Here is a 13,801-nt window from a genome sequence, read left to right as displayed (position 1 = left end):
CTCATTATATTCTGTTCTCTTCACATTGTCCTCTCAGCCGACTCAGTTACGAGTAGTACAACAGTTTCCACATATAGAGTGGCAGCAAGTCTGGGCTAACATTTGGAACCCAATCTTACCTTCCTATATGCAAGTGTTATGGTTTCAAGTAGTCCATCAACTTATCCCAACACGTGCGCGGCTTTATGCAATACAACGAGCACCTGATGCTTTGTGTACTATATGTCGTTCTGAGGACACTTTGGCTCATCGGTTTACAACATGTGAGGGAGCGCCAGTGATATGGAACGCCTTGCAGGTGATGGTGGGTCGTATCACTCGTCGTCCGAGTGCACAGTTTCACATTGATCATCTGCTCCTGCCGGACTTTCATTTTTTTTCCCCCACTAAGCATCGTACAGTGCTTTTCCTGCTAGCCAGCACTTTACTATATTTCCAGCGACATATCACGTTACTGGATGCACGCACTTACTTTGATTTTCTTCAACGTACACGCCGGAAATGTTATTCTCCGCAGCAGGAAAGGATTTCTTTTAGTAGGTTTTTAGAAGTGCTTTTGTCATGAACTAAAGTTCCTCTCTCGTTTTTTTAATTATTATTATTATTATTATTATTATTATTATTATTATTATTATTATTTAAATATGCATTTATTTATTTCTAGTTCTCTGCATTTATAGTTGTAGACCCAGAATTGGTGATTTTTATATTTATGTCTAGTGCTTTTCTTGTTTAGATTCAACTAGTTGAGTCCATGTTGTATTTTTCAAGAAGGTAATAATAAAACTAGTGGCCGAGCGTGCTATCGCTACGGCCTAGTAACGAAATTGTTTTTGCCGTGGGTTCAAACCCGGCCCAAGGAAAGTTTTTTTTTAATTTTCATAACACTTTTTTCATTAAAATAAGATGAAAACAATTCTCAAAAAAGTTATTTACTTACTTTTGTGCATATCAGTAGTAGTAGAAATACAAGTAGAAGTAGTAGTAGTAGTAGAAGAAGAAGAAGAAGGAGAAGCGGGAGTAGTAGGAACGGGTTAGAAGCCCCGCAGGGCTTGTTTAGTTCCACCTTGACCCTCATGATATAAATTTTATGACCAATTTAAAACAGCCGGGTAGGGTAGCGCGTAAAACAGCTTGCGAGAGTAGCGCGCGAATTAAACGTACTTCCGGGTCGTCCAAGAATAGGTTCCATCTCCTCCGTTAACTGTCTATTCAAAACGAAAGTCGTTCAAATGAGTCATTTCCTATTTCAACGTTTATCGCTATAGAACAGAAACGGTAACAGATAGCAAGAAGTGTGTATTGCAAACAATTCACAGTCTCAAGACAACATATTATGGCTATGCACAGCACTTTATCAAAACTGGAAGTTGTTCAAATTTACTATTACTCCCGATTTAAATCCTGATTTTCGTAGAACAAAAACGGTAAATGGTATCAAGATGCAGTTTATTGTAGTCCATTCACCGTTCCAACAATAGATTCCAGCTACTCCGTTAACCTATTTAAACCGGAAGTGGTTAAAATTAGGTATTTCCAATTTCAACATTTATCGCCATAGAACGTTTAACACTACCTCAAGATCTCAATCAGGTTTTGGGGAGTCATTTGAGTATATTCTCACCTTGGAATGGTTATTGTGCTCTGAAGAACTTTCTCTTTGGATTTTTTTGTGTAATAAACTTCCATTATTGGTGTGTTTGGAATCATTTTTCTTGTCATATATTTTATGTATTTCTTTATGCTATTCGTGATATCTGTTTCAATTTTTATTGCTGTTTGGGTTATTCCCTTTACTGGCTCGTATCCACGGAGGGCTAGGGTGTCCCCCCCCTAAATTTTCATTGCCCCCCTAAAATGTTCACGGTAGACTTGCAAATGAACTACAATATGATGATGAACTATGGTATGGTTGGGTCGGGCCCCCCTAACTTCTACCGCCCCCCCCCTACATTTTTGGGATGGCTACGTGCCTGTCCCTTAATTTGAAGGTCTTATATTTGATTTGCACTCTTTTAGAAGTTTTATCGTTATTTTTTAATGTACAGCTTAGTTTGGCCGTTGACGTTATCGTAATGGAACAATTAGCTTTGCTGTTAACGTCTCCATAAACTTTAATCAATCAATCAGCAGCATATTTAGCCCTATTATCTATAATTAGTGCATGCACTCTGAGTTTCTAAAATTTGTGTAACCTTTCTATAACGGACACATCTCATTTACAAAAAGTAACCAGTGGCGAAGCGTACTCCCACAAGTAGGGTAGGCCCGACAAATTAATAATAAAAGTAACATTTAATGTATCATAAAATGTTTAAAATTAGTCAGAATTCTATTTTCCTTATTGAGTTAAACAAAAAGCACCAAATCTATTTATTTAAAAAATCTTTCTAAGCTGTATTTCTAACAACTGATTACAGTTGAATTTATGTGCATAGTATTTTTTTTTTTGTAGTTGTTGTTTAGTTTAACAAGAATGAATGAATGAATATATAAGTAGACGGAATGTACTCTATTATTATTATTATTATTATTATTATTATTATTATTATTATTATTATTATTATTATTATTATTATTATTATTATTATTCAACAAATATTTATATGTGGAAAACACGCAATATGTATTAATGGAATATTCCCGTTTACCTCCGTACAAATATTTTGTAATGCAGTTCATACTTTTTTCTGACTGGGATTTTCATGGGGAATGGAAGGAATTTCCTCCTCAGTTTTTGTTTTTATTTCCTGCATATTTGAAAATGGAGAGAGAGATAAAGAAAGTATATTCTTGCAGTTAGCTGTCAAATTTCTTGAATAAGCCTTTGTTACTTTCATATCTCACTTTAAAGTAAATTCAATACTGAATTTAATTAATGCATCACGTGATAAAGACTTCACTAGAAGTTAATGCTCAGAAGGAACTTAATTTGAATCAACATAAGACATTTAATATTGTATTTTACGGAGTGGCATATTTAAGGGGGTGGCTTCTGGGCTTAAGCCTCACTGATATTTTATCGCAAATTTTTATTATTTTATAAATATTACAGAATTTTCACATTTTCAGGAATAAAGTTAGTCAAGTCCCTCCCGAAAGAAGCAAAGCCCCGAAACAAAGTCTCAAATACCCCACTGATTCTACGCAATGGAAAAAAAAACTAAAATTATACACAAATATAATTATTTTATCCTGACGGTAGCGTTTGGTAAATTTATACATATGTTTAATGTATCAGACTTATATCCTACAAGCTATTATGGACCAGGCCCCATGTAGTTAGAAAAAAAAGCTACTCTGAATAACTGCTGAGAGTGTATACCTAAATTAAACAAGTTATCATGATAGAAATACATAATTCTAAACAGAAACTTGTTATTCTGTATTAAGGAAATCATTTTATAATACATTAGCATTGAAAGAGTAGATGTACCCCACTTGGCACGGCTGAGTCAGCGAAATTTGATCCTGTTTTCCTGGAATTGGGAGGCAAGTTTCGACAAGCCTTTAGTTGCTATGGTCATAGCCTTTTACGGCTACCAGAGAAGTGCGTGGGAAAATTTTGGTTTATCTGAACGTGTATGAGAACAGTTTGTTGTTATGGTGATAGTCTTGGATGGTCATACTCTTGGAGGGATCATAGTCCTATCAGTTATCATGATCGAAGCTTCATGATTGATTGATTGATTTTTGCTTTTCGTTATGTATTGAATAGCTAGATGCTCTTGGCCTTCATAGTCTTGGATGCTCATACTGTTGGTCGGGTCAGAGTCCTATTAGTTATCATGATCGAAGCTTCCCAATGGATTGATTGATTGGTTTTTCGTTATGAATTTGAACCCCCAAACCCCCTCCACTTCCTCCTGCGAAGAACGTAAGGGAACGTTGTTACTATGTTCATACTCTTGGACGGCGAAGCTTCCCAATTGATTGATTGATTGATTTTTGCTTTTCGTTATGTATTGAATAGCTAAATGCTCTTGGATGGATGAGAGTTCTATTAGTTATCATGGTCGAAGCTTTCCAATTGATCGATTGATTGATTTTTGTCTTTTCGTTACTGAGAATCAAACGCAAGACCTGTACTTCACGACCATTGAGTTGAATTAATCCTTGCATGAAAAAAAAAAGAATTTCACGTATATAGCACATCGTTTCACGACAGAAAGGAACGAAATAGAAATATTTAATGCTCTTTCACTAAGAATCGAACCAGAACCCTAATATATGCTTTTATTTTGAAAGTTCTCTCATCGGAATCGAACGCGAGACCAGTACTTCACGGAAAGGAACGAAATAGAAATATTTAATGCTCTTTCACTAAGAATCAAATCAGAACCCTAAATATGCTTTTATTTTGAAAGTTCTCTCATCGGAATCGAACGCGAGACTTCACGATTTAGAGTTGAATTAATCCTCGCATGAAAAAAAGAATTTCATGGAGTAATCCACCGTGAGGTGAACACTCTATCACTGAATGTCAGTGCCTCGCATATAGATTAGATTTTATTTTTTTAAAAAAAACTTTTCGTATTTTTTCTAGTCGTCTTGTATTGGGTAGCTAGATTCCCCACCTCAGCCCCCAGATCCATCTTGTAATGCTAAGAATAGAAGTTCCCAGGTTTTCTGCGAAGAGTTTTGAGGAGTTTGACCTGATCTTATTCTCACGAAACGGCTGGAAAATTTTCGTCTGGAACCTTCTCAGGAAATTGAGTTGATAAGACGATTGTTGTGGTTCATGGATGTTTTTAAAACGTATTGGTAGCGGAAGCACTTCTCATAGCATATCATAATGTTTTAAAAACGTAGGATGAGAAAATGTGTATGCTCAAATCATCAGGGTTGATTGTATTGCATGTGAAAAGTATTATATGGATATTCACATGACAAGTAATTAAAATCACTTAAGTTGAAGCCGTGATGAGATATTGCGCTATAACATTCCCATAGCACAAAAGATTACGCCCCCACGAAATGTCTGTAGGTTATGAACTATTTGTTTTATCTAATTTGGTCTTGGGATTCTCACGAATTCACTTGTAAGTGTTCATGGGAATAGAATTTGTTTGCAGACTGTTCTTTGATCGAATAGACCTTAGTTGCTCAGGGGAATATCGCATTGCATGAATCGTGAATATCGTATTTTCAAACGTATACAGCATTTGAGATTACATGTATGTTTGTTGTCGGCTTCACATACGAACATACTCACGTGCGACTGAAGATAGTGTAATCTGAATGCGAAAACGCTGAGTTTGTGTAATGAAAAATAAGTCTGTTAATAGATAAGATTTACTAAAGATGATATTTTGATACATCTATCAAATAATGTGTGTGAATAAGGAAATGAAATTGAATAAGGATATTAAATGTAGCAGGGGAGAGGTGGGGAGATTTTATTCGTTTGGAAAAGCTCATATGTTTCTTGAAAACAGTTATCATAATAAACTTGCTTTATTTTTGACTTCAGATATAAGTGATCGTATTGCTTTGCGATTGCGTTTACCTTTAATGTATATATGGGATTTATGAATTTTTTGTTCGTGTGTTTGTGAGAAATTCTATTTTCGCTGAGTACATTTAATCACGTTGGTATCAGTTTATTCTTGTTGATGTAATTGAATATATTTGTTCTTCGATTAGGACATTTCCTGAAGAATGTAGAGATGAAAGACATGAAATTCTGATTAGGGCTTGTGAAATTTCGTAAGGCTCCTTTCTCAGATAGGTGAGTGCTTCGTCATGTCGCTGCGGTGTAAGTATACATTAAATCATTATTTTTAAAAAGAAAGAAGAAACGGTTGTATTGAAATGTAATATTTGAAATGATTAAATTTCGTGTGACGTTTTTATTTGACGTCATACGAATGTAGAATAAAACCATTGAACAGAGTGAAGTGTGTGAAGTAGACCTTTACGAATTGTGTTGTGCTCATCTGTGTATTAGAAGAGATTGTCAGCATACTGAAACTCTACGTTTTAGTAAGATAAAACATAGTTGCTATTCTCTCTTTCTTTCTCTTTTAATCATCTCTAAGGTGCTACCTAATTTCTATAGATAGTGATTATTTGAATTATTATACGTATTAGCATTTCACGTTGTAATTCCTCATTTGAATTAACTTTTCTTGTCTGTCTTTAAAATATAATTTGAAATGGAGTCCCTATTACATAACCATTCAGTTCATTTTCCTATACTTCAGGCTGATGGAACTTCAGCTACTTTGTTTACACAATCTAAGTATTACCAAGGGAATTATGGTGTCTTATGTTCCTTTAAAGAGTATGTACCATCATATTCAGAAAAGAAAGATATTGAAATTAGAAATTTGTACACGCAATCCCGTTATCAGCGATGGTTTTTGATTTATATTACCCCTGCTAGCATTGACTTTCAGGAAATGCTAGAGTTAGGAGGACATAGATATTTTTTATCCGTAGTGTCATCACTTATCAAAACTTGCTGGCCATTACGTGATGCAACTTTTTTTCGCATTAAAGGTTCATCTGAAAAATTTCAGATTTGTGCAATTTATCAAGGTGTGGGTAATCAGATACAGCTACAGGAACGATTAGCCAGATATAAGTGTAGGTGCATCTTTAATAGTGTAATTCAAATTGCGGACCTATTGTCAACATGTGAAGAAATGTGTAAGAATGCATCATGCATTATATCACAGAATACTACACTGATAGACCTATCCGCTTTCGCAGATTTGTTCAAAAAACGTAACACATGGCTAATGTAATTTGTCATCTGAATTACCTTTTCTTGTTTGTCTTAAAAGCAATACATCTTCACGGGTAATCACTTAACGTACGGACAGCTAAGAAAAAGTATTCTTCAGTTGAGAAAATTTCTTTTCCTATTACAGTACCAATTTGACAAGCTATCAAATTATGACTATTCCAAAGATAACGTGACAAGAAAAACAGATTAATTCATTTGTTCCCAAGTTAATGCGAAAAAGAAAATTTGTCAACTATAGAATACTTTCTTTTTCGTTTGTACAGAAAGATTATATGACTCAGATTTTTGTCTCATATATCATCGGAGATATTCTGATTCTTTTAGAATAGAATGCAATTTAATATAATATTTCCATGGATATAGTGTTTAGCATTGAGTTATTCAGGTTTATTATTTAGTTTACTTTTACGTTATTATATGTAGGAATTTATTTTCTTGTTCTTTGACACTACTTGCTGAAAACAATACATATTCGCGTCAAATCACTTAGAGCACGTATTTTCTGTGTAGGAAACTTGAGTTCGACTCTTGATTGATTCCAATTTAATCTATAGATTCATGTTTCGTATAGCCTCGAGATATTCTGATTCTTGTAGAATAGAATGAATTTTAAATGTAATATTGACCTGATTATAGTGTTTAGCATTGTATTATATATTCCATAGCTAGTTATTTAATTAAGCATTGTATTATATATTCCATAGCTAGTTATTTAATTACTATTACTGTTAGTATATGTAGGACTTTATTTCTTGCTCTTTAAAATTACGGAAAGAATTCATTTTATAAGTATAGTATTTATATAGTTTAATAGTAGTGATTTTTGATTATTATTTCAGTGCTTATTTAAGCGATATTTTCGTAACGTAGATAGTATTAGTATTGGAATTAATTATTTCATTGTTTTTCGTGGATGTACGTGTCTATATTATGGGAAACCTGAGTTCGACTCTTGATGATAATTAGTGTAGATCGAATTCCACGTTAGGCTGTAGATTTACGTCTTATATAATCAAATCAAATCTAATCCTTCTAGACTAAGTTTTTCAAAGAATTGATAATGAATGGGGAATTTATTTACCTCTAATGTGATACTTAATTGCTAAAAATAGTGATTATTTAAATTCTTATACGTATTATCATTTGAATTACGTTTTTCTTGTTTGTCTTAAAATAGAATTTGAAATGAAGTTCCTCATACATAACTGTTCAGTTCATTTTCCTAAACTACAAATGGATGGAATTCCAGCTACTTTGTTTACAAAATCTAAGTATTACCAAGGGATTTATGGAGTCTTATGTTACTTTAAAGAGTGTGTAACATTATATTCAGAAAAAACGATATTGAAATTAGTAATGCGAAAAAGAAAATTTGTCAATTATAGAATTCTTTCTTTTTCGTCTGTACAGAAAGATTATATGGCTCAGATTTTTGTCTGATATATCGTCGGAGATATTCTGATTCTTTTAGAATAGAATGCAATTTAATATAATATTTCCTTGGATATAGTGTTTAGCATTGAGTTATTCAGGTTTATTATTTAGTTTACTATTACGTTATTATATGTAGGAATTTATTTTCTTGTTCTTTGACACTACTTGCTGAAAACAATACATATTCGCGTCAAATCACTTAGAGCACGTATTTTCTGTGTAGGAAACTTGAGTTCGACTCTTGATTGATTCCAATTTAATCTGTAGATTCATGTTTCGTATAGCCTCGAGATATTCTGATTCTTGTAGAATAGAATGAATTTTAAATGTAATATTGACCTGATTATAGTGTTTAGCATTGTATTATATATTCCATAGCTAGTTATTTAATTAAGCATTGTATTATATATTCCATAGCTAGTTATTTAATTACTATTACTGTTAGTATATGTAGGACTTTATTTCTTGCTCTTTAAAATTACGGAAAGAATTCATTTTATAAGTATAGTATTTATATAGTTTAATAGTAGTGATTTTTGATTATTATTTCAGTGCTTATTTAAGTGATATTTTCGTAACGTAGATAGTATTAGTATTGGAATTAATTATTTCATTGTTTTTCGTGGATGTGCGTGTCTATATTATGGGAAACCTGAGTTCGACTCTTGATGATAGTTAATGTAGATTGAATTCCACGTTAGGCTGTAGATTTACGTCTTATATAATCAAACCTAGTCCTTCTAGACTAAGTTTTTCAAAGAAATTGATAATGAATGTTTGGATTCCAAGTTAATCTGTAGATTCATGTTTCGTATAGCATCGAGATATTCTGATTATTGTAGAATAGAATGAATTTTAAATGTAATATTTACCCGAATATAGTGATTAGCATTGTATTATATATTCGGTAGCTAGTTATTTAGTTACTATTACTGCTAGTATATGTAGGGCTTTATTTCTTGCTCTTTAACATTACGGGAAGAAATCATTTTATAAGTATAGTATTTATATAGTTTAATAGTAGTGATTTTGATTATTATTTCAGTGCTTTTCGACTATCGATGATAGATAATGTAGTACGTATTCCACGTTGATTTGTAGATTTATGTCTTATATAATCAAACCTAGGCCTTCTAGACTAAGTTTTTCAAAGAATTGATAATGAATGGGGAATTTAATCAACTCTAAAGTGGTATCTAATTGCTATAGATAGTGATTATTTAAATTCTTATACGTATTATCATTTGAATTACGTTTTTCTTGTTTGTTTTAAAATAGAATTTGAAATGAAGTTCTTCGTACATAACTATTCAGTTCATTTTTCTAAACTACAAACGGATGGAATTCCAGCTACTTTGTTTACACAATCTAAGTATTACCAAGGGAATTATGGTATCTTATGTTCCTTTAAAGAGTATGTACCATTATATTTAGAAAAAACGATATCGAAATTAGAAATTTGTACACGCAACCCCGTTATCAGCAATGGTTTTTGATTTACATTACCCTGCTAGCATTGACCTTAAGGAAATGTTAGAGTTAGGAGGATATAGATATTTTTTATCCGTAGTGTCATCACTTATCAAATCTTGTTGACCATTATGTGATGCAACTTTTTTTTCGCATTAAAGGTTCGTCTGAAAAAAAATTCAGATTTGTGCAATTTTTCAAAGTTTGGTAGTCAGATATAGCTACAGAAACGATTAGCCGGATATAAGTGTAGGCACATCTTTAATAGTGTAATTCAAATTGCGGACCTAATGTCAACATGTACAGAGCTATGTAAGAATGCATCATGTATTATATCACAGAATATTACATGTAATTTCTTTCTATACATATGTAATTTCTTTCTATACATATATCCTATCTTTTGTTGTTCAGCATTACGTCACTTGATGTGAGATCATCACATTAACACTTCTCACTTTTAATATTTATCTTTACACGTATGTAGTTCATTCATTAAAAAAGTAAACTTGCGATGTTTAACAATGATGATGATGAGCGTGTACAATAGATTTCAATCTTTTAATGGTGTCATTCATTTTTAATGTTAAACTTTCGTTTTGAAAGTAATTAATTTTCAGCAGCGGGTGAGGAGCGCTGCTGCACTCTACAAAACTCCTCAAGAAGCCAATATTATCACCCTGAGGAAATGCAAGGTGATTTCTGTACTTTTAAAAATAATTACTTTCAAAACCCTTTTGTGCTTTCCTCTTTTATCTTTTCATTTGCTTTTCATTATTTCACTGTACTTCAAAGGTAGCACTTAGTCATTTCCCTTACCTTTCCATGTATATGCAACTATATATAGTATTTTACTCAACATTATGCGTATATATATATATATATATATATATGAAGAAGAAATGAAAACAGGATTATCTTGCGTTTAAACCTGTTAGAATATGAACTGCTCAAAGGAATGTGACGCATCTATCTTTTAGCAATAGGTAAGTTTTAAATATCTGTTTTCAATAACAGATAAATAATTACTTTTTATTTAAAATAAAATACTTGTTTTCTTTCAAGGAACAATTCATGTTCACCACGTAAATTAACGATTCATTCTTGTTTCTTTACAGTACACTTTAAAAGAGGATACGTCTTCAAGAGACACTGAATCAAGATTTTCTACGATCAAACAGGTACGAAGACGAAACACTGATCAAAGATCATCTCTCTCTCTCTATCTCTCTTTTACAAATAAATAAGTTTTATAGCTTTCTTTCGGATAAAAAAAAAGATCCATAACTGCTTTTCGTCTTTTAGAATATGTATGATAATATTAATAATTACTTATTTCTTTTAGGTAAAACATTTGCTTCTTTTTTTTACAAAATTCAAAACGAAGTATTGAAATTATATAAGTTACCACCGGGAATTGAATTCGTGTGTTACAAGAATAAGTCAAATGCATACAGATGCAATATTCAATGGAACGGTTATTTGCTTTAAAGAAGAGAAAACTATTGGTTAGTATAGGAATATTGATAAAAAATACCATTGGTAAAAAATATATAGTATTAACTGTACGAATTTCTTTTCTAAAAAATAAGAAAGAAGGAAGGAAAGAAAAGTTAACTTTGACTTTTCGTGCTAAGAAAATATAGTTTAACGTTTTGATCAACACCGAAGCTATGTGAGTCATAAATTATTGTAGTATTTTAAGAAGTAAACTGGAGTTATTGAATGAATAATTAGATTGCATATTGACTGAAATTGCGATCTTTACTGGTATCAAATGGTATTTGCTTAAGAGAAAAGACAATTAATGATAGGTATTGTTTTATTTAGGATTTTTATATCTTCTTAAAATATGAAGATTGTTAGTGTTGCAATTATAGTTACTTGTTTTTCTTCCAGGAAACAAGTTCATGTTCACCGCGTAAAGTAACTGATTATTCTTGTTTCTTTACAGTACACTTTAAAAAAGAGGATACGTCTTTAAGAGACGCTGAAAACTACCTGAAGCAACATTTTCTACGGTCAAATCTGATCGAAGACGAAACACTGATCAAAGAGCAGTGACGCAACTCTCTCTCTTTTACGAATAGGTAAGTTTTATCTTTCTTTCAGATAAAAAAAAAGATCCATATCTGCTTTTCGTCTTTTAAAATATGTATGATAATATTAATATTTACTTATTTCTTTTAGGTGAAACATTTGCTTCTTTTTATTTTTAAGTTAAGATAAAGAAAAACCTATAGATACGGTGTTTTGTTCCTTAGAATACATTATTCGTAAAACCTTTTTTCTTGCAAGATACAATCATTAGAGATTCAAACTGCACGAATAGGTTACTGCGGTTCGTTAAAGATATTAATAACATTCAATACCAAAGATGTATGAGATGTAAACCTATATTTACAAGATTCAAACGGGGAATTGAAATGATATAAGCTACTATCAGGAATTGAACTCAGATGTTCCAAGTATAAGTCAAATGTATACAGTTGCAATATTCACCGGTACGGTTGTTTGCTTTTAAAAAAGAGAAAACTATTAGTTAGTATAGGAATATCGTTGGTAAAAAATGATAGTTTATAGTATTTGCTTTAAAAAAAGAGAAAACTATTAGTTAGTATAGGAATATCGTTGGTAAAAAATGATAGTTTATAGTATTAACTGTACGAATTTCTTTTTTAAAAATAAGAAAGAAGGAAGGATGGAAGTAAAAAAGTTAATTTTGATTTTTCGTGCTAAGTAAATATAGTTTAACGTTTTGTTCAACATCGGTACTATGTGAGTCATAATTATTGTAGTATTTCAAGAACTAAACTAGAGTTTCGAATTAATAATTAAATTGCATGAAGATGTGATATTTACTGTTATCGTGTGGTATTTGCTTAAGAGAAAAGAAAACTAATGAATAGGTGTTGTTTTTATACTATACTATGCTCAAATTAAGAAACGAATTGACATTTAGAGAAAAACTGTTATTCTGTTGTCACAATCATGAGTAGGCCACTAAGGCATCCTCTACAACTTTACCCTCTCTAATGGAAAATAATTTTAAGAGGACAATTCAGTGATATACTCATTATGAGGCAACAGAGTAACAGTTTTTGTCTAAATGTCAATTCGTTTCTTATTTTGAACAGAGTATAAGAAAATGTACATACAATGAAAGAATGTCAAGAATACTTGTTATTTCTCGTTCTTGTTCTTTCTCATTACGGGAAGAAATAATTTTATAAGTATAGTATGTTGCTATAAGATAAGTGTACTTTTTGAAGATTAATTTATATTTTCTGATAATAAAAATTTGTATTTCTTTATTTCCAGAAAAGATGATGCCAATCCCCCGTAGTGTTGCAATGACCATTGTAGGGTATTGTGAAGATAAAATCAGAAGAAGAGGAAACAAAAAGATGTACTATATTTCTAGTGTCTGTCCAAACAATAAATTGATAAAAAGAAGATGGCACACATACGATGATTGTGTCAATGTGATGCTATTAGAACTTTATCAAAAGGAAAAAAAGAAAGAGAAAGTGTAGATAAAACGATTTTGGGGGTAAAATGAGACTTAGAGGGTAAGTGTATGCGAAACCAAAGTGAAATGATAAAAGAAAAGAAATGGTTAAAGGTGAAGTGATATTTGGACTACCATAAAAAGCCAAAATGAAGAAAAATGAAAGAAAATTGTAAATATTTGTGTATATATACATATATTAAAATAAAAAGAAAAGGAATTTAAATTCCCTGTAGATAAAATTTGTTGTGAAATTCATGCTTTCATCCCATTTAATTCTATACGCTGATACCTCTTACCGAGAAAGGTCATATTTGTGAAACGTATCTTTATTTGTTCAGGGTCTTTACATAATGTACAAACCTATTACATTTTAGGTTTGAGGAGTGTGGTGTCTCACTGATAGAGGATTTACAGCCAGTACTTCATTTTTTCAAATGTTCGATTCTCGATGATGGAGAGAGAGAGAGATAGAGGGAGCATTGAACACTTGAAAGCATTATATTGCTTCGAAATGAAGAGCTTCGAACAATGTATATCATATGCTACGCTAAAATCAATACGAAGTGCCATATATGTGAAATTCTTTTTTTATGCAAGGATTAATTCAACTCTAAATCGTGAAGTACTTT

The 13,801-nt window shown here is 31.7% G+C and overlaps 1 protein-coding gene and 1 long non-coding RNA gene across 2 annotated transcripts in view; one reads left to right on the top strand and one right to left on the bottom strand.

Moving 5' to 3' along the window:
- The window catches only part of LOC145684923 (sialin-like), a 270,897-nt gene that overhangs the window by 229,584 nt on the left and 27,512 nt on the right, over window positions 1–13,801 (bottom strand). The gene's annotated exons all lie outside the window — the stretch shown is intronic.
- On the top strand, window positions 8,216–13,454 carry LOC145686723 (uncharacterized). Its single transcript, XR_014131642.1, has 3 exons — window positions 8,216–10,839; window positions 11,613–11,748; window positions 12,980–13,454. It is a non-coding gene; the product is annotated as an uncharacterized LOC145686723 (long non-coding RNA).

Source organism: Thermobia domestica, chromosome 5 (genome assembly GCF_964235325.1).
Source record: "Thermobia domestica chromosome 5, izTheDome1.hap1.1, whole genome shotgun sequence".
NCBI lineage: Eukaryota > Metazoa > Arthropoda > Insecta > Zygentoma > Lepismatidae > Thermobia > Thermobia domestica.
Note: the sequence above shows the minus strand (reverse complement) of the source record. Positions and strands in the feature narration are given on the sequence as shown.